The sequence below is a fragment of the Ursus arctos genome, unplaced genomic scaffold (genome assembly GCF_023065955.2).
Source record: "Ursus arctos isolate Adak ecotype North America unplaced genomic scaffold, UrsArc2.0 scaffold_8, whole genome shotgun sequence".
Lineage (NCBI taxonomy): Eukaryota > Metazoa > Chordata > Mammalia > Carnivora > Ursidae > Ursus > Ursus arctos.
Genome location: NW_026623100.1, coordinates 66,916,854 through 66,942,695, shown reverse-complemented (window position 1 = coordinate 66,942,695; position 25,842 = coordinate 66,916,854). Strand labels below are relative to the sequence as shown.

Below are 25,842 nucleotides of genomic sequence, written 5' to 3'. Positions count from 1 at the left end.
TTGTGGAATTTAGAGTAAATAGTTAATGGCACAATAAGCCAAGAAATCATGTCCCTACTTATGGCTTTAATCTCACCCTTTCCACTTCCCTTAAACCTTGCTTGGTCAAATATTTTCCTTTTTTGCAACTTCTGTCTTTTATACTAAATGATCTTCCCCTCTGTGCATCAACATGTCATTATCTCCCTTCTACTGAAATGATAATTCTCTTGTCTCCATTTAAGTTCTTGATTACCATCTTCTCTCCCCATCAACAGACTTCCCAAGTGAGTTAGCCTTGACCTTCTGCTGTCTGCTCACTTCTTAGCCACTTGTAAGTGGCTTCCACCCCAGCTCCTCTGAGTGGCCAGGTGACTGTACTGCTCTGTGTGTTAACTCTATTTGGTCGACTGAGGGCTCATCATCCTTTCCATGCTAATACCCAGCAGCAGGCAAGTTAAAATCTGTTTAAATCTGTTAAACCTTGTGCCTGAAATCTGTTAAACCTTGTGCCTGAAAGCTTTCCCCTGACTTCCCCTAGCAAAAATGCTCCCTGTAGGAAGTAACTAACTAGCTGTTTGGACAAGTCACTTAAATTGTCCAGACCTCAGTTTCCTTATCTGTCATATGATAAGTCACACCAAGATCTCTTTCTGCCTTAGAATTTTGTGGGTGTAGGGAATTAGATGAGGAAAGAGCCAAGGGAAAGAGTGTCCCCAGTGTCTCCTGACCCTAGGGACAATAAGAAAGTGAGGAGATAGTGAACTCTCTGATAGCTCATGGAGAAAGGGTAGTTGGGGAGGGGAATCAAGGAGATGCAGGAGGGCAGTGATGAGAATGGGCAATGGGGAAGAGCAGAGGGGCAAGATAAATTCTTTCCTGGAATCGTATCTATAGACACTCATGGAACAAGAGGCGGTGTGTAGGCTCTGAGCTTGTGGACCCAGGATATGCAGAATTTGAAGTTTGTCCTTGACACATGCTAGCTTCATGAATGGAAATACATACGTACATCTCCCTTCCCATCATGAAGATATACAGTTATAAGCACCAACTATTGTGGTTAGTTGAATACGTGAAACTTCCCTACCTGTCTTTTCAGTCTTTCTGGCTTCCCAGCTACTATAGGAAGTTCAGTTTGTTAAATCAGACTGAAGAACATTCTTAGATTTTATTCAGCTTCCTACTGAAGGGAAATTCTGAGAGTGATTCAGAATGATTAACACGTTAGATTATTTTAGTACTGATGGTTGCACTTTATATATCCTACTTAGATGAAGCCTTTCCTCATTTATTCTTGATTCATTTGTTATCTGTTTCTTCCACAATGTAAGCTTTGGAGGACAAAAATTGTTCCCCTTGTATCCCCAACACTTATGCTTGGCCCATAGTGGGCTCTTAATAAATATTTATTGGATGATTGCGTGAATGAAGCTCTGGATACACTCTCTACTCACAGTTCTTGTATTTGAAAACTTAGGGCCTGACAGCTTGCCTCAGGACAGAGGAGATGGAGCTAGCAATTTCCCCTTCGCTGCTCTCTTACACTTTTCCTCTGCCCAAGTGACAGAGTTTGGGCAGCCCTGGGAGGTGGGAGGGAAAGAGGAATGTAGCCACCCCATCAAGCCTAGAGAGTGGGACTTCAATCTGTCTGCAGCCCAGTGGCAAGTTGGCACGACCCACATGAGGATCCCTTCAGCAGGTCCTGCCTGGGGATTCTTCTGCAGGGCACAAATGGGGGCCACCATGAGCTTTCACCCATGTATCGGCAACTGGGGGGCCCCATCTTCAAGGGAAAGTTTACAGTCATCGTTGGTCCGCAGAGATACGAAAGAATGAATTGTTTGCATCAGTGGATAAAGTGCAGAAGTGCGGGTTCTTCTGAAAGCCAAACCTAATGAAAAACACGGGCCGTGGGCTTTATGACAGATGCAGAAGCCTCTGGCCTCAGTGAGCTTGCATGGGGGTGGAATCCACAATGGAACAATGGTGGAAAGGGCGTCACTCCTAGGTACCATTCCTGTCGCTCACGGGGAGGCTGGCAGAGCCATGCAGATGGGAAAGTTCATCTTTGGTGGCTTATGCGTTCCCTGTGGGACACTTACCTTTTTCAATGCCTCTACTTCCCTGAAGTGGGAACCATCGGCATGACTGAATTCATGCAACGTCAAAGGCATATGTAATTTTTCCCCCATCCTGTTAGTATTTGAGTTCCAAAAGGAAATAAGTAACAATCATGCCCTTTCATTTGATAACCTCCTTTGAGAAATAAAGTCTAAGGAAAGAATCCAAAAACAAGAGAGGAGAAAAGAGCCCAAATCTGCAATATTAGAGAATGGTAAAATCAATACAATCGAATACTATACAACCCTTAAAAACCAAGAAGTTTGAGGCACGTATACAAACCTATAAGAAATAATATTGAAAAAGAAAAGTAGAGGGGCACCTGGGTGGCTCAGTTGGTTAAGTGTCTGCCTTCGGCTCAGGTCATGATCCCAGGGTCCTGGGATTGAGCCCCGCATCGGGTTCCCAGCTCAGTGGAGAACCTGCTTCTCCCTCTCCCCCTGCTTGTGTTCGCTCTCTCTCTCTGTCTCTGTCAAAGAAATAAATAAAATCTTAAAAAATCTAAAAAAAAAAGGAAAACTAGAACATGAAATACTTAGTGCACTGATTATATGTCTGATTACTAATTTGTGAAAATATGCGAATTTTTATACACTGATAATGTGTTCTGTATCACAAATCTGTGTCTAGCTCAGTGCCTAGCACATAGTAGATATTTAATAATGTTCATTGAATGAAGGAAGGAAGCAGAGGTAAATTTAGAGAAAGCTTGCAATTTATATTCATCAATTTCCTTTATTGTAAAGCTGCTTAAATGCATAACAAAAGAGTTTTAAATAAGGTCATCTTTTCAATTTCGTAGGTGAAGAGAAAGGAAGGAAATACCAAATTTTAACAGTCGTGGCGTCTGAGTCTTGAGCTTCAGGTAATGTCTATTTTCATTTATCAACTTCTCTCTATGTTCTCAATTTTCTACAATAACCGTAATCAAGGAGAAATGATTTGTTTAAAGGATCATCCTGAGACAGCGAATTACAAACCCAGAGGAATGAATCTCTGTCATTGAAACTGCAGGCGCTATGGTAAGCTTGGGGGTGGGGTATGTCTGGCATCTGGAAGCACACAGCACAGGCGACCGCCAATCCAGTCCTCCTACATGTACAATTGGCTTTGGCACTCAGACTTCAAAAGTGAGAAGCAGCTGCTACCGCGAGTCTGATTGAAGCCTACACATGTTAGGGAGGCACGCCTGTGTTTTATATCATTAATGCTTGGGAAAATAGATGATATTGTCATCTCAGAAGGGTGCAAAGAAAGCATTTGTTGCAGTGTGTTTTTAGTAGTAAAGAATTTTAAATAACCAAAATGTCCATAATAGAGACTATAATCCCCGGAATTCAGATGTAAAAACCAAAGGAATTTTATGCTACTCTCATTTTCTTAGTTGAGATCAGCATGCATGGATAATGTCCACCTTAGGAGAAACAGGACGGGTGTGGAGACTAACAGTGTGAAGTGGTCATTCCAGAAAACAAGATTGTCTTTTATTTTTTTATATATATATATTTTTTAAAGATTTTATTTATTTATCTATTCATAGAGTGAGCAAGCGAGCGTGTGCACAAGCAGGGGGAGTGGCAGGCTGAGGGAGAAGCAGGCTCCCCACTGAGCAAGGAGCCCAATGTGGGGCTTGATCGCAGAGCCCTGGGATCCTGACCTGAGCCGAAGGCAGCCGCCTAACCAACTGAACCCCCAGGCGCCTCAAGATTGTCTTTTAAACACAATTACGCTTCCATTGCCATGGGGTCCAGGACACATCGGAGCCGCATGTATCACTGGAGAATTCACCACCAGGTGCGAACAAGACTTCGTTGCCAGGTAAGTACCTCTGAAAAGGGAACTAACCAATGCAGAACCTAAGCGTCTTTCAGACAAGAGCTGCGGCAAGATGTATAGAAATGAAGTTATAGCAATGAATCCATGAGACCTGGCAAAGAGACCAGAAATCCTGTTATTTGATAACAGAACACTAGGACATGATAAGGTATTTATTTGACTTGAAACATACCTACTTCCTGGGCAAAAATTTTTACCACCCAAATTAACAGCTTGGACTGAAAGAAACTAAAAATTACTATCATTTGTATGGAGTATATATACAATGGACTATTACTCAGCCATAAAAAAGAGTGAAATCTTGGGGTGCCTGGGTGGTTCAGTTGGTTAAGCGTTTGACTCTCGAATTTGGATCAGATCGTGATCTCGGGGTGGGGGGGGTGAGATCACGCCCCGTGTCAGGCTCTGTGTTCAGCAGGGAGTCTGCCTGAGAGTCTCCCTCCACCTCTCTATCTGTTCCTCCCTCCACTTGTGCTCACTCTCTCTCAAATCAATAAATGAATCTTAAAAAAAAAAAAGAGTGAAATTGAAATCTTGCCATTTGCAACAACATGGATGGATCTAGAGGGTATAATGTTAAGTGAAATACATCGAGAAAGACAAATATCATATGATTTTACTCATCTGGGAAATTTAAGAAATAAAACAAACAAACAAAGAAAAGAGACAAACAAAAAAACCAGGCTCTTAAATATAAAGAAGAAATGAATGGTTATCAGAGGGGAGGGGAGATGGGTGAAATAGGTGAAGGGGATTAAGATCCATTTATCGTGATGAGCACGGAGTCATGTATAGAAGTGTTGAATCGCTATGTTGTATACCTGAAACTAACATAACACTGTATGTTAACTGTACTGGAATTAAAAGTTTAAAAATCACCATCATGTGGCGATATGACCATTCAATTTGCCTAATCATAGCTACCTTAATAAATGATATTTTCAAATTGTTAAAAAGAAATTTATAAGATGTTCCAGATGCAACCCTATGTTTACACAACACCTACTTCAATGTTAATACCACATGCTAGAAGATACCAACTGTGAGCAGAGTTTAGATGCAGTTTAAATAAAGCAAGTTTAAATAAATGAAGGGGTCAACATCCAGTTTGGACTGCAATGTAGACCCAGAGTCCTGTTGCTTTGGAAACAATAAGAGTGTAGAGGTGTTTGTCTAGAAACCCCCCCCTTACCTAAAACTCTATGTCTAGGCTGTAAATCAAGATGACGTCTCTGTCAAAAAGGATTTCGACTCTCCTGGCAAGAGATGGAGGCTGCATTCTTATTGATGTAATTACAAACTCCGGAGTTTCTGGTATCGGTGGTTGTAGAGAGCAAAGTTTCTCAGTGAGTAGGAAAGCAGTAGTCACTCGCAGCTCTTACGACACTTTACAGCTGCAGTGTGTCCTCAGGGGACACTGCAACCTGTTCACTGTGCAGCTGGCTTTAACTGTGTTGTGCCTTCAGCCTGATGAACGGCGGGGAAGATTTTTACCTTCTGAGTGTATACTTGTTTCTATTTTCTCATGGGCAATCCTAAATGCTGAACACGCTACTGAGTGCTGTGCACACATTATTTCATTTAATCTTTGCCATAATTGTTGGCTAGCGTCCTATTTTACAGATGAGGACACTGAGGTCTGGTGGTATTGAAAGTGGTTTGTTCGAGGTCACACAGTTAGGAAGTGGCAGAGCTGTTTCAAACCCAGGTCTGCCTAACTCAAAACATAGTCTTGATGTCTCTACTTCAAGCAAATGTGGAAATGAAAGACTATTCAAAGGAACACAGACAAAATTTATTTTGTGGGGCAGTGGCAGGCTTGGGCAGTATGGGTAGGATTGTAGATTGGAACAATTTTCCTGGAGGCCAGTTTGGCAAAAGTGTAGGAGAAAAAAATTAAGCCAGCAATTTGAGCTAGCAATTAATCTAGGAATTTAGCCTAAGAAAATAATTTTCAAACTGGGCACAAGGCATGCATTAGAATTATAGCATTATTTAAAAAATAAATACACAAACAAAAAAACCAGAAACTATGTAAACATTTTTTAGTAAGGGACTGGTTAATTAAATGGCTGAAGAGACATACGATGCATGACTATTCGGCCATTTTAATGATGAAAATATATTTTACAATAAAAGATACCAGATTATTGATGAGCATTTATAGTATGATTCTATCATGTAAAATTGAATGCCTTACTGTACTTATATGTGCAAACATGTAGTCAAAACATGGAAAGGTGTTCACTATGTTTTTCTCTGGCTCAATAGAAGGTTTTTTTTTTTAACGTCTTCATACTTCTCTCTATTGTTTGAGTATTTTATGAATTTGTTTCATTATTACAAAACAAAAAAACTATTTGAAAAAAAGAGTGTCAAAGTTAAATCTGTTCTTGTTTCAAAAACTGGAGCGATTTCATGTACACTAGCCAGATGTTTTATAGAACCAGGAATCTATTTTGCTTTGGAGCAAATTCAACAGGTACGTTACAGATCCGTGAGTATGTTATAAATCCTGGACCTAGGTCAAAAGGACCTGGTCTAAAATCAGATCTATCTGGGCTACAAAAGTTAAATGTCTTACCTTTTCATTTAAAAAATCTCTTCAAAGCACTTTCATTTAATTGGAGTCAGTCCCGCTTGTTGATGGGCATTGCTCCTTGGAAGTAAAGGGACTTTCACTTAAGTAGCTAAAGCAAATGGATTTCCAAGAGGCTGCCTTGGGGTTCAGGAAGTAAATCTAACTATAAACCTTTTGCCCGTGTATTAACGGTTCCTCAGGGGTTAGTTGGAATTAAGGAATTGGGCCCATTTTGGAAAAGTAGATGGAACCAGAGAGGTGTTGAAAATAACCGAAAAAGAGATGACCAATTGAGAGAAGTAAAAGTGGGTTGTACGGTCATGAGAAGATGTTCCACGTCACTAATCACTAGGGAAATGCAAAGCAAAACTGCAATGAAATACCACCTCACATCCATTAGGGTGATTAATAAAAACAACACCAACAAGGAAAAAAGTACATAAAAAGCAAGTGTAAGCAAAGATGTGGAGAAATTGGAACACTTGTGCACTGTTGGTGGGAATGTAAAATGGTATAGCCACTGTGGAAATCAGTATGGAGGTTTCTAAAAAAATTAAAATAGAATTGCCATATGACCCAGCAATTCTACTTCTGAGTAAATACACAAAAGAATTGAAAGCAGGGTTTCAGAGATATTGTATACCCATGTTCACTGTAGCATTATTCACAATAGCTAAAATGTGTCTGTCCACGGATGAATGGATAAGCAAAATGCGGAATATTATTTAGCCTTAAAAAGAGAAGAAATTCTGCAAAATGCTACAACAGGGATAAATCTTAAGGACATTATATGAGTGAAATAAGTCAGACACAAAAAGACAGAAATTCTTTGATTCCCTTATATGAGGTCCTTACAGTAAGCAAAATCATAGAGACAGAAAGTAGAATAGTGTTTGTCAGAGGCTGGGAGACGAGAGAATGGAGAGTTATTGTTTAATAGGTATAGAGTTTCTATTTTACAAGATGAAAAGAGTTCTGGGGATGGATGGTGGTAATGGCTGCACACCAACGTGATGGTAAGCTAAGATGTAAATTCTATGTGACATGTATTTAAGCACAATAAAAGAAAAAGTGGATTTAACTGTTTTGGCAAGTGATGATGATTTGAAGAGGAAGAAGAAAAAAGTCAAAGGGTTTTAAGAAAGAGTATAACCCTAGGAAAAAGAGTTCTTTCCTTAGCATATATGGATGGTTATAGCAATATAAATAATGCCTTAAGTTTCATTCATCATTCAACAAAATCTCAGCATTGCATGTTCTTTTTTTTTTTTTTTTAGATTTTATTTATTTATTTGAGAGAGTGTGAGCGCACACAAGTGGGGGGAGAGGCAGAGAGAGAGAGAGGGAGAAGCAGATTCCCCTCTGAGCAGGGAGCCTGACACTGGGCTTGATCCCAGGATCTTGGGACCATGAGCTGAGCTGAAGGCAGATGCTTAACTGACTGAGCCACCCAGGCATCTCAGCACTGCGTGTCCTGAGGATGTTTTAAAGTTAATTAAGCCACTGAGCTGCAGTGTGTGTGTGTGTGTGTGTGTGTGTGTGTGTGTGTGTGGCGGGGTGGAGGGGGGGTGGCTAGAAGAAGGAGAGGCGGGAGTTATTAACAGTTGAAGTGGTGGAAACAGATGAAGTCAATCTAAGTGAGAGGAAAGGAGGGAAAAATAAAATCTTGAGATTACAAACGTTTTATGCCTTTGTAAAAAAGGAGCAGCCAAGAAATGTGCTAGTACAGGGAAGGTCAGAAAACAAGTAGAGGGAAAGGAGAATGATGAAGAAGAGAGAGAAGAGGAGAGTTTCAAAAAGGAGGAGTTTGCAGTATCCATGCAGCACTGTAGAAAGACCAATCGCGGGAGGACTGAAGTGTCCACTGGCTTTGGCAATCTGCAGGAACTAGAGTGCAGCCCCAACAGGAAGACAGCATCATCTATCCACGTGGGTCATTGGTGGGCACCTTCACACAGTCTGGCCTGGACTGGACTGGGAGCTGGGTCCTACAAAAGGGGACAACAGGATGAATGTGGAGATGCATAGGCTGGGTAGTTTCAGCTATTGTTGGGGATGGGACTCTGCTGGTGGCTAGAGGTCCTGATAAACCAGGTGAGGGCAAGATCTAATGAAGTGACAAGAATCAGTTGAATGAACATAAATGAATGAATATATGAGTGAACGTGGAGTGTGGGTGAAAGGCTGCTTTATGAGCAGGACAGGGAGAAGATGGATGATCATGGGCATGGCAGTGGATAAAGGCAGGATGGAGTACCTGCCTCTGGAAGAAGTTGCCCACTGCCTCAGAGAATGCCAGGGAGGACGGTGTTTTCAAGGCAGTCGGGTTTCAGTCAAGAGGGGTGAGAGGGGTTAAGGATTTACAGAGGTTGCTCTAGGATAGAAAACACTGGATGAGAAACAGCAGATAACGTTGCGAGACAGCAGCGGCGGGACAGGATTGAAGCAGGTGAAAGCAGCTAACTAACTGGGAAAAAGAGTGCAGGAAAGGAAAGATGTATGCTTTACAAAGCACTTCCGCAGCCAGTGACTCATTCATCCTTAGGACATCCCGGGAAAGAGAGAGGTATTATATTGCCAGCCTTTGGAATGAGGGATGCTTTCCAGATAAGGCCATCACGGCTCAGAAAGCCTGTTCAGCAGCTGTTTGATTCCTCCACTGACAAGGAACACTCCACTTTTGGAAGTAGTACTTCCATTATAGAATAAAAAAAGCGGGTAGAAAAGAAGGAAGGTGTGGGCCCCCTTGAGGGGAAAGCTCTGTCGATGACAGACATTTTGGGTAATTCATAGAATTGCAGAGCCAGACGTGTCAGTCAGATCTTTTCATCTGTAAAACGAAGGGGGCAGATGATCTTTCTTTTCCCTTGTCTAACAGCTTCTGAAATCATCTAGGCAACCATCTCCCAATTTTACAGAATTAAAAAAAAAAAAAAAAAAAGAGGCCCGCGGGATGTGTCTCTTTCAAAGTAATACAACAGATGAGTGCAGGGCCAGGCCCAGAACCGACTCCTCCCGGGTGTGCAGGGCCTCTCGCCGCGGCACCACAGCCTTCTCCGAAAGATAAGCGCGGCGGGAGGCTGCAGGCCGGGCGGCCTAGCTGAAAGCACCCTAGGGCTCCAAGCGGCTTCCCGGCAGCAGTCGGAGGAACGCCCCGAGGGGAGGGGAAGAGTTGGGGCCTCCTTTCCCACACTTCGTTAGGACACGGGCCGGGGCGGGACCGCGGCAGCCCTCCCTGGGACGGGCGGCCGGCAGAGGGCGCGGGGAGACTCTCCGCGGCCGGGCGGGCAAGGAGCGCGCTGCTCGGGCGCGCCGTCGGAGCTTGTGGGCGCAGGGTCGCCGCGGCCCGGTCGGACCCGAGCGCGCAGGGGCAGCGCGGCGGGCGGGGCGGCGGGGAGCGAGCGAGCGAGCGAGCGGGGCGGGGCGGAGCGGGGTGGGGCGGGGCGCGGAGGGGGCGGGGCCGCGAGCGGGGGGCGGTGCTGGCGGCGGCGGCGGCGGCGGCGGCCGAGGAGGAGGAGAACATGGCGGCCGCGGAGAGCGGCTGAAATGCCTGTTCTTCAGGCCAGGCGAGCGGGAGTCTGACGCGATCCGCCGAGCCCTCCCCTCAGACGGCTGGACCGCGGCCTCGAACGCCTCGGCCGCCCGGTCCCCTGCTGCTCCCTCGAGCGGAGCCTGCGCCTGGTTCTTTCTGCATCCCCCTGCGGGGGGACCCCTGCTCCGGAGGAGGGGGCCGGAGAGCCGCCGCGGCGGCGGCGTCGGCGGCGGCGGGCTCCCGGCCCGTGGAGCGGCAGAGGCCGCGGCGGCGCCGCCTCGGTCCCGGCGAGCGCGGCGCCCGTCAGCGCGGCCCAGAGGCGGCGGCAGCGGCAGGTGAGTGGCGGGCGGCGGGCGCCGAGCCTCCCGGTGGGTGCAGCTGTCACGAGCCGCGCGGCCGCCGAGGCCCTAGGGGGCGGGGAGCAGCTGGCGCCCCTCCGCCCCCCGCTCTCCTTTCTCTCCGTTCCGTCCCCCTCCCACTTTCCCCGAGTTCTCCCTCGGCCTCGCGCGGCTGGAGGGGGCGGAGGTCGCAGCTGTCACGGGCGCCAGCTGGGGGCTGCGCCCGCGGAGGAAATTGCTGCAGCAGCGACTTCGCGGCCCCTTTTCCCAGTTGCCCTAGTTAGCGCCGACTGGGCGAGCATCCGCGGAGGGTGCGCGAGGCTCGCGGCCGCCGGCCGGGCGTGGGGAGCGGCGCCCCCAGCCCGCTGGCGCTCCCCGCCGCCGCAGCCGCCGAGAGGGGGAGCCGGAAGTCGGCGCGGGCGCCCCTCGGCCCCGGCGCGCGCGGTGACCTTGGCAAGCCGGGCAACCTCTCCGAGTCTCGCTTGCCCGGACTGCGAAATGGGGATGACCATGGCGTGCCTTTCCGTAAGCGCAGCCTTCGACGGCGCTTCTGTTTACCCCGGCGCACTTGCTTTCTCCTTCTCCCGGCGAGGGATTTCGGAGGTAGAAAGGGGATGGATAAATGAGATTTTGCTGTAGGGCTAGGGTTTGGTCCACTTCCTAGGAGTCTGCTGAAAGGACCAAGGAGGGGGAGCCGACGTGTGAACTGGACGATCGGTAGGTGGGACTGGTTAATGGTCAGCGGCAGAACGCGAGACGCCCTCTGGTCTCTCGGAAGAGAAACGGAGAAACCGGACACCAGGGTCCCCAGTTCTTACTACCAGCTGTGGGTTTTGTTTTGTTTTGTTTTGTTCGTTTTGCTTCTCTTTAAAGCAGTCACCCCCATGGTCTAGACACGGACGATGTCAGAGGGAGACGGGAAGGTTGACAGTAAAGCCTGTGTATGTGACAAGGACAGTCCACGGTGCTGTGGCTGCAGAGTTTGTTGGGGAGGAAAACTTTAAGCTGGAGGATGTTTTAGCCTTTCCTGCTTGGCTCTCCTCGTTCACTGTGAGACGTTGAAGAGGCAGGTGTCCTTGTGGAGAAGGTGACATTTTTTTTTTCTTTTGAGAGGGCGAATTTTTAACGTCGAGTATGGTGATGGTGAATGAAGGGTTCTTGAGTGAATTGCAGTCCCAGCACCCTCTGTTGATGCCAAGAGTAATCTCTGTGGCGATGATTTGTGAGGGCTGAGGCTTACACTTCAGTGATTAAGAAATCTTCAAGTGTCTGTGTAAAACATCGCCGTGGTGGAGCTTGCTGTACTGCTGAAGGGGTGGATATCAGGGGTTAAATTTGTTTGAGGTTTGTCTCTTCTTCTGGAATTGGTTGGAGGTTAGGCTCAAAAAAAAAAAAAAAAAAAAAAAGTTGGCCAAAGGGGCCTCTCAGCTTGTTTCACAGAAGCTATGATGTAGTAGGAAGGGGGGTCAGATTTCTTCATGTTGAGAATAATGTGAAAAGAAAGTATTTGCTTGGGTCTTTTGGCTCTTGAACTAGAAACAGTTTTGGGTGAAAGGTAGCAGTGGGGTTTGATTCAGCTTAATAAATGGTCATTCCTTGAACTATTTGTCATAAACGAGATACAATTTGGATGAGTTTCTATTTTATCTCCTGTACTTTGTGGAAGGGTCTAATTTGGTTTTGTGAACTAGCATCTGAAATGTTTTCCCTCCATTTCTTATTCAGACTTCATGCTTTGGGAACAGTGGATCAAAAAGGGGGCCTGAATAGGGAAATACATGGTTTGGAGAGAAAATGGAGGGTGTTGCTTATAAGAACAGGTGTTTGGTTTGATTTTTGTAGACATGTTGCACTGCTTATTTATTACATTTATTTAACTCATAAGGAAGTCTGAGTTATAAGGTGCAAAACTTGAATTTGACATAATTTGTAGTTAACCTCTTCCTCATTTCTTTCTGAGAAAATCTGTAGGATTGTGTCTATTAAATTGCTTTTTGTGTGGTTTAAGCCAAGGGAGTATTTTAGATCTGCATTTTTGGGTAAGTGGTTTTATTGAAAAAAAGTGCTTGATGGAACTAATGGTGATTGTTCCACTTAAACTGGGATTATATAGACAATGCATTTTCCTCCCTCTTTCTGCCAACATTTGTTTTTCTTTCTCCCTCAATTCTAGGGTTTCATTTCTAGAAATCTGGGCTGGAAACAGAAGCAGCAGTTTGTATAATCCCAAGAATTTGCTTATGCCAGGAAGCTGTAAGGGTAGCATGAAGTGGGTGTGATATAAAGATACTGCTACTACTTAAGACATTTAACTGTTGAGGGAGTCTAGGGTCAAATTTAATTTTTGTTGAATTTCCTGTTTTGTGTGTATGTGTTAATCTTTTGGTGGGCAGAGGTTTGGGTTGCTATGGTGCTGACTGGTATATATTGTGAAAGCGCTGGCAGCATTTCATGCTTTTACTCTATAGAGAAGGGTGGTAAACAAGCCTAAATAATTTAAAGATGTTCTCAGGATGGAATGTTCTCTGCATGTACTCTTGATCCTGCTAATCCAATGACTGGTCTTCACCAGGACTAGATACTGAGTAAGTGATGAGGGTGGTATAGAGGTGCTGAAAGGTGGAGTGTGGGAGAGAGGATATTGGACATTCCCTGAAAATCTTTTCTCTGTTGATTATAGATCACAATGTGATTTCTAATTGTTTTTCAAAGACTTTTAGCCTTCCCTTCTTTGTTGTCATCAATTTTATATACCTTCTCTTAGAGAGATACTACCTCTGTTCCTTACTTTAGTTTCTCTTTTTTTTTTTTTTTTTGCCTCATCCTCCAAGGGCTCCACATTGTTTGATTGTTATGTGGCATATCCTTTGGAGTTAGTTGGCCTTAAACCCTATGGCCTAACATAGCTTTCCTTTTAGGGCAAATACGGGAGGTCAATATAAGCACACACTACCCGTAAGGCTTGGGGCACGGGAGGAGAGCCCCAGGATGCTCATTATTATCTTGGTAGTGGTTTTTGCCTTCTACATAGGATAATCACAAGAATTCTCAGAGGGCCATCAACCGCTTTCCTGGCAGAGGTCCAAAACCACGTGGTGGGCTCCTTTTTACATTACCTGCAAATATCAGGTACAGACGGTAGTGTGGGAGTGGGTGAAAATTCAGGCCATCCAGGAGTCGAATCGGGTCTGGGCTTCAGAGCCGCACAAATTTCTTCTCACGGTGTACAACTTTCCTATCCTCTGGGACAGACTAGACTATAGGAAAGGACTTCTTTGTTGCTTCTTTCCTTGGTTAATCACTAGTTTAGCCTTTGGTCATTGGTCACTGGGAATGGGCCCTGTGGCCTCTGATCTCTTTTCTTACCATTCGAGATGAGGTCTAGTCATTCCAAGCCTTTCCTTCTTCTCCCTTCTTTATATTTTACCTAGACTTTGTACTTTTCTCTCAACATATGGGGTTAGAGGTCATAAAGTGGCGTAGTGGCAACTGGGTACTATACTTGGTTGCTTAGTTTAAAGAGGTGCAGGAATATTTCTGTAGCTCTGGGCAATGTTTTATGGGCATACAGTATTTGGATTATAGATATTTGGAATATAGAAAAATGGTTATTTTATATTTCTGCAGGATATGTGGTTGAAGAAGAGAAATTATTACAAAACACTGACATCAACATATAAATCCAATTCGGAGGTGCAAGTAGAGTGGGTTGTTGTATCCATGCTTCCTCCCCCATACCCCCATCTGCACCACAGTATTTTTGAGGCTCCTTGAAGTGACAGGCTTTTAGAAAAGCTTAGTATAGTTATCATATTTTGAAGATAAATAGCTTGTGCCAAAACAGAAGCTATAGTCACTTGAGTTTTTAGGACTTGAAATTAATCACCCTCCAGTCACCCTCATCTTACATACATTTTGATCTAATCTCTCCCCATGGATGTTTTAGTGTGGAGAGCCGGGAAGTTTAGCTTTACTGAGGCATCCTGGACCCGACCATTGGGAACAGACAGATGAGACTGATAGCAGTGGGTGCAGGCATAGAGGCAAAATACACCTATAAACAGGACCAGAATTGTAATAACACTGCAGTGTCCACTGTTTACAGAGTGATACTTTAACTTTGCTCTTCTAGCTTATACTTTTGAGGCAAGTTGTAGGTTTCTTTTGGAAATGGAGGTTTGACTTCAGAAAGGGATGATGTCCTGGCTCTTCCAGATACTTAGTAGATGGAACCTTGGGCTAGTTATGTAACCACACTAAACCCCAGGTTTTCATGTGTAAGATCGGAATAGTGTACTTACTCTCATATTGTTATGATCTTTAAATTATTAAATAACAAAATAGGTCTAGCATAATGATTGGCACAAAGTAAGACTTTAATAATGTTTTCTTACGCTAACATAGCTTAAACGCATCACTGTCTAATTCATCACCAAATTCTGTTCTTTTCTCTGCAATTTGGATTTCCCCCTTTATTTTTGGTTCTTCAATCTGGTTCCCCTGTCATTTTGCACATAGAGTGAAGAGAGTCACATGACTCTGGGGGCTTGACTTTCTTTATCATTAAATCAGCATATTGGACTGATTCCGCATTTTTTCCTTGTGCTAAGTTCTGTGATTTGTAGGTTTATAGCTGTTTGCCTGCATGCATTTGCCTAATTCATCCTACACAGAAATACTTAAAAAATTCCTTTCCAAAATGGTTTTTCGTGTTATTGTTTGTAGCAGAGACTTTCTGTGGACAAATTTATCAAATGTAAATAATTTAAACAGTTCTTGTATTTCTCATTCCAGAATATTTGCTGCAGATGGCATGTGCAGAAATGCTTTGTAAACTGTAAAGTGCTACACAAGTGAAGAAAGTGTTATAATCACCTGTAGATATCTTGCTCTGATTTTATGTGTTTCATTTTCTTTATTTAAATTGTTTCCTTTTCCTTTATCTCTTGACCTTCCAAAACAGGGTCAAAGTTGGGATGTACTCTAGAAAGCGGGATTTTTTAGTCACTCCCTTAGCATCAATTGCTCAGTTTTTTCAATGTAATAAATTTCTTATTTCTTTTTTCTTTTTCTTTCTTTTGGAAAGAAATCCTTTTTTAAAAATTGTACATTGAATTGTTTTTCCTAATTAGGTTGGAACAGTCCTTGAGATGGCATGAGCTACATCATTTAAAAAAAAAAATTCACTAAAAACTTTTTTTTATTTAAGTTCAATTGAGTTAACACATACTGTATTATTAGTTTCAGGGATAGAATTTAGTGATTCATCAGTTGCATATTACACCCAGTGCTTATTACATCAAGTGCTCTCCTTAATGCCCATCACCCAATTAGAACCACACCATTTAGAGTAAAGGGGCCTTAATGGTAATTTAGCACAACCTCCTTAATATTACAGACGAGAAGACTAAGGCCTGGCAAATATAGTAATTTTCATGGGTCATGTATTTAGTGGCGTTACTTAGGCAAGAATCCAGGTATTTGGCTTCTAGGCTTCCTTATGAGAGGTTTTGTTTTGTTTTAGTATTTGAAAGTTATTACGAAGATTTTAAATTTTAAGAATTTTAGTTAAGCTTTTAAGTAATGTGTAAGCGAGGAGGAAAGGAGTATTTTTATTTTTTGGCCAAAAATTTGTCAAATATTGCAATAAAGTATTAATCAGGAATTACTTAAGGCTGCTCTCTCAAAAACTACAAAAGTGCCTGGAGAGAAATGTCTGCTTTTCTTGTACGGCCCTTATTCAGAGTCAGCAAATATTTGTTGAGTGCTGTCTCCAAGACACACTGTACTCAGGTACTGTGCTTGTTCTCCGTGTTACATTTTATAAACGAGGAAACAAGGCTCAGGGTGGTTAAGTGGTTGGTGTAAGATTGCACAGCTTCTAGGTATTAGGGATGACATTTGAGTCCAGGGTCTTCTGAGCTGAAATCACAGGCATCCCTTTTATTTTATTTAATTTTATTAAAAAATATTTATTTATTTACAGCGCATGCAGGGGTTGGGGGGGAAGAGGGGCAGAGGGAGAGAGACTCTGAAGCCGACTTGGAGGGGCTTGATCTCACCATCCCAAGACCACGACCTGAGCTGAAATCAAGAGTCTGAGGCTTAACCAACTGTGCCAGTCAAGTGTCCCTTCACAGGCATACCTTTAAATTGGCTTCTCTCCATGCGTGTTTGCCACAGTTGGCCACATTGTAGCCCTCCTTTCCTTTTTGGGCTTTCTCTGTTCCTTACCTCTGCAGTGGAGACTCCTGCAGTCTCCTTGCTTTCTGATGACTCGGGAGCCCATATATACCAGTTAGTTAATGATAGTGTCACTTTAAGATTTTCCGTGCTGTTTCTGATCTCACCTTTGTACTTTAGTAATGTTGATTCTTTGGTGCTTCTGTCTAGGTAAGCTTATCTTTGAATGGTTGGTTTTGGATTCTTAGCAATAAAATTGTGCCTCTCAGGTTTCGTTAGCATTTAAATAGCTAAAGCTCAGGTGTTTTTTTTTTTTCCTCCCCACCTGGAATAAATTGCTTGGTCATTCTCTGTGTTTCCACTTGTACTGGTTTTTTTTTTTTTTTTTAATGTGGGCTCAACGCTGGGCATGGAGCCCAGTGTGGGGCTTGAACTCACGACATGGAGATCAAGATCTGAGCTGAGATCAAGAGTTGGACACTTAACTGAGAGCGCCACCCAGGAGCCCCTCCACTTGTACTTTGAATGGTTGGTCTCATTCTGATAGCTTTAATATATTACATCTTAAATTTTTAGTTTGTCTCTATGGTTAAAATATTTACATGCTTTTATCAACCATAGATTTGATTGTTTAATGGAAGATATTCTATGTGAGTGTATGTAAAGATATCACACTATATTTGACCAGATAGTTGAAGGATGAAATGTCCTTGCTTTTTGAAAGCACCTGTCTGTGTCATACTGGCTTGACTTTGGTGAGTTTGTTTGGAGGAAATTGGGGGGGAAAGTTGCTTGTTGTGCAGAGTCTCATACCTCCCTCTCCATTCCAGGTGGTACAGGAAGTCTGTAATTGAATTTCTAAGTAGCCACTCAATCATTCATTCAAGACAATATTATATAAGTACCTACTTTGTTGAAGGTGCTGTGTTGTTAAAAGATAGGGAAGTTAAAAGATAAGATACAGATCCTGTTCTTCAGGAGATTATGACCTAAGAGAGGTGATAAGACGAACACACAAATGCCTGTAATACTGATTGGATGTGATGAGTGCTATGAGAGAGGTATGAAATAATACTTTGAGGATTCAAGAGAGGGAGCAATTATTCTCATTTGAGAGTGATCAGAGTAGGTTTCATGCAGGGCTTGGGGTGGACCAGAACATTGAAGGCAGGCAATGATTTGTATATGAGTGGGGGTGAGGAGAGCAGTATATTAAGGAAGATTAAGTAGCAAAGATGAAAGGACAGAAAAGCTTGGGATTATTTAGGAGTAACGAAAGGGGAAAGTGCAAGGAGGAGGGTGGCACCAGCTGAAGTAGGAGGAGGGAACCAGATGCTGTAGGTGCAGTAGCAAGACATTGCAGGATTTTAATGGAGGGAGGTGGTGGGGAACAGTGAAGTATGCAGATCTGGATGAGATCTATGAGAAATGTCAGTTTTCCAAATTTACATAGATTTTTTTTGGCAGGTTTTACACCCCAAATTTTATATTTTCATAGTTTTTGAAATGATTCCATATGTAAGGCTTACCACACTAGGAACTTATTCACTCATTTTTATGTATATTTGAGAACAGATTATGTGTTTTTTTTTTTTTGATAGAACTTAGTACAAAATCTTTTTCACTGGCTTATACTTTTTGTTTTTTTTAAAGCAGTAGCTGTTTTTTTTAAACAGTGTCTTATCATTTGGCATTTATGCAGTGGACTTGTTTTTTAAGTATAAAAATGTCATCTCCTTGTATAAATATAAGTGTATTTCTCTGTATAAGTGAGGTTGGTCATGTAAGTTGAAAGTCCCTGGCTCTCAATATAGTTCATGATTTATTTTACTGATTTATTTATGCCCTGCCATGTTCCAAAAAGGATTTAAGGCAGGATATGTCATGAAGAGTCTTGGACCTTGTTCTAGCCCTGTCTATTATTTGACTGAACTGCTAGCCAACATTACACTGAGGGAACAGTGTTGAAGACAACTGGTGTCACAGAATGTGCTGCAGTTGTGTCTTTTGCCAAACTGGTAGTAATTCAGAGATGGAGACAATATAATTAGAGTACCTTTAAAGATAACTCCTTTAAACTTTGCTAGCATGCGAGGGAAATTGGTTGGAGGGTACCGATAGAGCGCTTTGACCCTTGAGAACCCAGGCACAGCTAGAACCATGGTGTCTACAGTATAGTTTACCTAAAATTGTCTGGGAAATGGGAGAAATAGTAGAGGTCTGTAAGGAAGTTTTTTTTCAGTCTGTTGTGATGTTTTACAGTTTATAGGGTCCTGGGTAACTGGATTTTCAAATTTGTTGGATGGTAGACTCTCAGCATACTTTGTATTGCAGGAGAGAGTCACTGTGCAGATCTTCTGTATAATATTTCATAGAGGTTAACTGGTCATCTTAAGGCAAAGGTCTTAAGAATTGTCTAACTTAAAGGTGACTTACTCATTTTTCTTTCACAAAAACAGATGTTCCAAATTTGCTGACATTTTCTGTGACAAGTGGCTGTGAGTAATATGCTGCCTAGCAGATATTTATGAAAAATAAACACACTTACTTTATCTGCCCCTTTGGGATGATGGTAAGTTCTTAACAGTGACTCAAAAAGTAACTACCTTTCAGAACAAAATAAAATTCAATGTTATAGACGAGGTTATTAGAAATGAACATTTGGAACTATTTCCATCATTATTGGGTTTAATTGCTGAAAATGTGTGTAACTTTAAGAATGTTTTTATACATACATTTGAACTTGGAAACGAAATTTTCTAACCTGTATAAAAGCCTTGTAAAATTAGGTGTTTTAATGATTTTGAGCCTATCTGCTGAAAGTATAAAAAAGCAATACCTTTTGATATATTAGGAAGAACAACTGGTTGTCATCAGGAAATATGGAAATGCACTAGCTGAACTTTAGCAAAAACCTTTGCATAAATGGTCAGTGGGATTGAAAATTGAATATCATATCGTGTTTTATACAGTGCAGCAAGTGATGCCATTCTTTCATTTGGTTTTACCCATCTTTGTGAAATATATATTTTTTGGCTATGATAACCATTAAAACCAAATAAAATAGTTATTTATTATAAAAATGAACTGAAATGTAGAACCAGACCTCAAGTTGCCATATTACAAAATATGAAAGCAGAATTTAAAAATAACACCGTGTTCAATCACATTACTCTCACCAAAAATAGTGGTATTAATAATAGTGTTTAGTAGGAATAGCACAAAACTGTGTCATCAATAAGTAAAATAAATGCTTTAGAATTGTTTATTTTATTATAAGAAGTGTCATTCTGTTAAATTTCTATTTTTGTGTGTGCTTTACAAGGTACATAATTTATTGGTCTGGTGTGCACTGTATATAAATTATACATACATACATATATGGCTTCCTATTCAAAAACTTTTGAACTGTGGGGTATATAATAAGAAATGGTTATCAGTATTTTCTAGCAAGGGTTCTAATTCAAAGACTTCAGAGTCTCTAGATAGGTTTGAGAGGGTCTGTGAATATTCTGAAATTATATGCAAAATTTTATGTGTGTGCATTTCTCTGGGGAGAGGGTCTATAGCTTTTACCAAATTCCCAAAAGGGTTCAAAACCTCCCCAAAGGTTAAGAACCTCTGTTGTTAAGGACTGGGACCTCAATAATTCCATTCATCCACTCTTACCCTCTTGCCAAGTTTAATGGATATATCTGATGTCATTACTCAAGCCCGCAGTATGACTGGATTTGCAGTCTATTTTTCCATTTTGCAATAGATGTGATTACACTGCCTTTGGCCTTTACAGATGTTTGAGTTCTATTTGTTGCACAACTACCTGGTCTTCATCACTTGGCTGCTCTTATATTTCATTTCCCACCTCTGTCCCCCTAAACCCCAATAAAAAAAGAGTGGACCTTTTGTAGGAGTGTGGAGATGGGAATGCATATATGTATGACAGAGCCCTGTATCAGTTCAAGTGTAGGGAGACCATGCTGGGTAGGCTGGAATTCACAGTTGCTGTGCTTTTAAACTCTTTCTTTCTAGCATTTGAATCTCAGCTTTCTAGAGTCCTTAGGGTCTGATTTGACATATGCTAGAAACACTTTCCAAGTTTGATCAGCTGCTTAGATCTGTTCCTTTTTCTCCTCACTGTTGCGTTCTGATTTAGGCCTAATTATTGCGATGGTGTCCAAGGTGGTCTCACTGTCCCCAGTGAGTTCCTTTTTAAGTCTATCTTAAATTTTGTTTTGGGGTGATCATCCTAATTTTTATTTTCATTGTGTTATTTGCTTAAAAACCTTCCAAGGGTCTTCATTACTGTCAAGATAAAATTGTTACTTAGCCTGGCATTTAAAGCTTTCCAGTGTCTGGCACCAGCCTGCATTTCTGGTCTCATTTCCCACTATTCTCCCCTAGTAAGCTGTTTGAAATAAATTGTCAGTTTACTGTCCCTTGAACATCCCTGTGGCTTCTCTGTTTCTACTGCTTTATGTAGTCTTTTCCCTGGAATGTTCTCTCTTACCCTACTCGGTGCCTCTTGAAATTGTACCTATCCTTTAAAGCTAAGCTGAGATTCCACCTTGGCTTGTGAATTGTTCAGAATATGAAATTTGAAAGTAACCTCTTCCTTCAACGAACTCTTTTAATATTTATTTTCCTTATTATCCATTTGACACTTTACTGCCTTGTACTATGTGGAATTTTTTGTTTTCATGTGTCCTGTCTCCCAAATTAGGGTATGAGAATGGCAAAAGGGAATTATACTTTATATTTTGTCCTCTGTAATGTTCACACACATAGATGGTAAAGCACTTGATAAATAAGACTGATTAAATCATAATGCTACTTATTAATGTACTTAGGGAAACAGACTTTTTTTTTTTTTTTTTTTTTTTTTTTTTTTTTTTTTAACATGTGCCTGGATTACTTGTACGTACTACCTAGGGATTCTCTTTACTGGTTTCAGGGTATTTGGGAAATTGAATTGGAAATCAGATATTGCTTGGAGAGCATGTAGTCCTACAGCCTAAGAAGGTGGCTGTCATGGGCTATGATCAAAAGTCTAGGGAAGCCTGGTGAGTCTTTGTTCTTCAGTGTAGAGTTCTACCTGCCATGGGTAATAGAAAAACTCGTGTTCCTTTCTCTCTCTCCTTTGCCATGCTGGAGACACAAATTCCTAATGTCTTGGGGATTCCTATACTTCTGTTTTAATTTCTCAGCCCATTCTTCTCAATAAAAACTATATTTTTATTGAATACTTATTGTTTGGATGGTGCTGTGGGGAGCCAGGAAGTTACTTTATCTTCTGCCCTTATAATCTCCATAAGGGAATCTCATTTGCTTTAAATCATACATGAGTTAAAAAATCATAGAAAGGATGTCATATGGGTATATATAACTATCTAGTTACTTGCTAACTGAGATATGTGGAAACTCCTGTGGCACTTACTATTTTTAGCACTTGCTTGAAATTTATTTATCATGTATATTTATTTCTGTTTTTACATGTGTCCTGTTGCAGCAACCACATTGTAAATTATAGGGGGTAGAGCATTTATTGTACTAGTTCTATGTCAGTACCATAGTGCTTTCATAGTTCTTTACCCGTAGTATATATACCTAGTGTGTTAATGATAATGCTAGGAGGCTGGCATAGGCTGGGTAGGCTTCTTGGAGGAAGTGGAATTTGAATTAGATTTGTAGGATCTGGAATATTAACTTTTAGCATAGTTTCCTGGAACAGGAAAAAAGGGTTCTGTAGTTAAAATAATAAAGTATGTTTGGTGCACTATCTGGAACATGGAACCTCTTTGGTTACTGTGCCTTTGGCCCTGAAGAGATCCTCATCACTTCCTCTTATGTAATCCATTGGTCAGTAGTAGTCACAGAGCAACTACTTAAAGGGCTAGGAAATGTGGGCAAGAAATACTTGGTGAGCAATAAATGTCTTACCATAGTAGAATTGGCTTTCTTTAGAGAGGTGATTGAATACCAGAATTGGTAGGCTTTTCTTGAGTCATTGAAGTAAAGAGGAATTGTTTTATGTGTCAGTCTAACTGGGATTTTTATTTTTATTTATAAAAAGAACTTGTTCAATTGTAGGCCTTAGGACAGTTAAAGGAGAAATTTTAATGATATCTCTACTTTAGGGGTAGGTAATATACATTGTTTTAGTTTAGATGGTTTGCTGCCATCTTTAGACTATCTATTTGAAACAGGTAGAAAGTGATTATTTGGTTTCAGTAAGACTGATCCTGAGCTTTTCTACATATACTGTTTGGCTGATGACATTGTAGGGTGGGAAAAGTGAGAGAGGGCTTTCTGACACTATTGGAGACCTTTTGCTTGTCCGAGGATTTCATAATATTTCTCCTTAGAGTCCCTGGAGGTCTTTTCCCTCCCTCTTATCAACATAATGTAATTAAGTAATTAAAATCTGTTTTCTCTGTTTTTGGTTTATATTTTAATGCTTGGTTCAATAAGGACTATTGGGTGGTGGTTAAAAATGTTGGCCAAGTATGCAGGACTAGGAAGCCCAGTTTCTTATTTATACGTGAGGCTTATTTTCCTCCTAGTTTTCTTAAAGTCATCAACCCTGAACTTTTTATACCTTCGGCTTTCTTTATGACTGCATTCCAGTAGCATTCTCTTTTAAATGAAAAAATAAACCATATATGTAAATCATGACTATATTCTAATAACAAATTCAAAGAAATGGAAGTATATAGAGTTAACAGGTGAAAGTCTCAATAGTGAATTATGTGGCAGCTGTTAATTTAGCACCCCTCCCCCCCATTTCAGGTCACAGTATCTTTCCTGGTGGCCAAGGGATGGGCACGTGACGTAGGCTGGAGATATGTATGTATGTATGTATGTATTTATTTATATTTACTTTATTTTTTAAAAATAGGGTCCACACTCAACATGAGGCTTGAACTCACAACCCTCAGATCAAGAGTCACATGCTCTATTGACTGAGCCATCCAGGTGCCCCGTCATAGTTTCTTTGGACACAGTGATTGCTGCAAAATAGCTATATGACAAATACAGGTTCAGAGCCTTTCCCTGAGATTGAAAAACAGATGTTGGACAAAGGACAGGCTCATTCCATTGGAGTTGCTAAACTGAGATAGAGTGTGCCTGGCCACATGAAGGAAGCCTGTCTGTTATAGGAAAGAATGAGGCCAACATACAGGGTGAAGTGGAGCTGACTGAGACAGACTGTCTCTCTCACGCTCAGAAATGTACAATCACACACATTCTGACATGCTTGCATGCGTGAGCGTGGGGAGTCATTAGAGCCTCTGGATCCACTTGAACCTTAAATTAGATCCATCCTATATTTTCCAGTTAAATGAGCTAATCAGTTGCCTCACTTGCTTGTGCTAGTTTGAATCAGGTTTTTGTCTCTTGGAGCTGAAAGTTCTGACTAATTCAGACCCCTTTTGGCATCTATCCCTCCTTTCTTCCCTATCCTTCCCACCCCACCATAGGATCATATTTCTTGAATTGTTATAGACTTTCTAAACTTAATGTCATGGGAATTGTTTTGTGTCAGAATATGAAGGAGCCATTTTATGTTTGCATAAAATGCTGCATAGCATTACATTAGGTGTATATTCTGTAATTTAGCTGTCTTTTTCTCCTTTTTGATGGACATTTAGATACAGAGTTTTTTGCTGTTGTAAGCTATGTTTTGGTAGACATCCTAGTTTGTACTTTTATGCATGTATGAGAACATACTTATGGAATTAATGGTTATGCACATTTAAGAAGTTCATGTCCTTTCAAAATGTTACCCCAAAAACTCTATCAGTTTACTCTTCTACCAACAGTATGTGATAGTTGCTGCTTTCCCCCACCTTTATCAACTCTGGATATTATCAGTCCTTTGTATTTGGGCCCTATTTGATGGGTGAAAATGGTATAACAGCATTGTTGTGATTTGCAGTTCCTTGACTATTGATAAAGTTGTTCATCTTATCAGATGTTTACTGTATGTTGGATTTTTTCCCCCTAAGGTTCTTTTATTCATACTGTTCACTTTCCTTTTGGGATGTTTGTCTTTTTTTTTTTTTTATTGCTTCCTAGTTATAACGTGCTTATGATGTAGTTGTATTTACATTAACTAGGAATGGCCTTGGTAGGCAGCTGACCCTGCTACCTAGTTATTTCAGAAAGAAAAATTTGAGATATCTATTACTCCAAAACTCACATCATATGTATATTTTACAGATATCCCTGGACATTTAACTGGTTTATATCTAATAACTTTATATAACTGCCCAATTCATTTAGTTAGCTCAAGGATACATACCTTAATTGGATGGATGTTCCATGAGTGCTTAATTGAGGTTAATTTTAAGGTTGAGATGAATGTTGGGAGACATTGTTATGAGAATTTTCTAGTTCAGAATCACTGAGTACACTGAATGGTATAGAGCTTTCTGACTCAACTGACTGGTTTGTCCATTGGTGCAGAATCAGAACCACTTTCAGAGGAAAATTTTGGCCCTATAAGAAAATATTTTCTTAGCAGCCAACTCACCTCTCCATGGACGTAAGCTAGGTATCTTTAGCGGTTAGGCTCCTTAATTTTCATAAAAGGATATTAACGTGACTCTGTACTTGAGTATGAAAGTATTTAGTCCCCCTGTAATTGGCAGTATAGAATAACTTTGCTCTAGCGAGTATGTATCCACTTACTCTCCTGCCCAATTCTTATCAAAAACCTACCAGTCAGAAACAGCACTGTCTCAGAATTGCTTAAACACATTCGATCCACTGCTCTAGAAACAGTTTTTATTTGGATCAAGCCAGAATATCAGAAAGCTAAGTATATAGATTGCGTTGTTTTAGACTGGGTTAGAATTACTTTACAGAATTGTTATTTGGTATAATGCAATCAACCTTTATTAAGGGTGATTAAAATGAACAGCTTTATAAAATTTAGTACTCCTCTTATTATACTCTTGTTATAGAATTCTTGTGAGCCTGCTGTCTCCTTTATCTTAGTGCCCTTATTGATGTTGTAACTCTGCTACTACTATTGCTGTTAGCAGCTATCTGAAAGACTAAGACTGAACACAAAATGAGCTAATAGCTGATGTGAATACTCTTGCCCAAAAGGAGACACCATTCTGGTTGAGGGGTTATGTAATGGTTTGGAGTGTGGACTCTGGAGCCAGACTCCCTGGGCTGGAAGCCTGGCTCTGCTGCTTCCTAGTTGTGTGCTGCTTAACCTCTTGGTGCCTTAGTTTTCTCATCTGGGAAGTAGGGTAATA

The 25,842-nt window shown here is 41.3% G+C and overlaps 1 protein-coding gene and 1 long non-coding RNA gene across 5 annotated transcripts in view; both read left to right on the top strand.

Moving 5' to 3' along the window:
• The first annotated feature begins 2,888 nt into the window (after positions 1 to 2,888).
• On the top strand, positions 2,889 to 4,051 carry LOC130543095 (uncharacterized). Its single transcript, XR_008958127.1, has 3 exons — positions 2,889 to 2,968; positions 3,056 to 3,125; positions 3,644 to 4,051. It is a non-coding gene; the product is annotated as an uncharacterized LOC130543095 (long non-coding RNA).
• Positions 4,052 to 10,796: 6,745 nt separating this feature from the next.
• The window catches only part of NCOA1 (nuclear receptor coactivator 1), a 239,574-nt gene continuing 224,528 nt past the window's right edge, over positions 10,797 to 25,842 (top strand). Inside the window, exons 1-2 of one of the 4 annotated variants that reach the window (XM_057309412.1) lie at positions 16,979 to 17,101; positions 19,033 to 19,145. The gene's annotated coding sequence lies outside the window, so the exon portion shown is untranslated. Of the gene's footprint in view, positions 10,994 to 16,978; positions 17,102 to 18,366; positions 19,146 to 25,842 lie in introns of those variants that run through there. The other 3 variants (XM_048222429.2, XM_048222428.2, XM_048222427.2) reach the window with 3 other exon arrangements.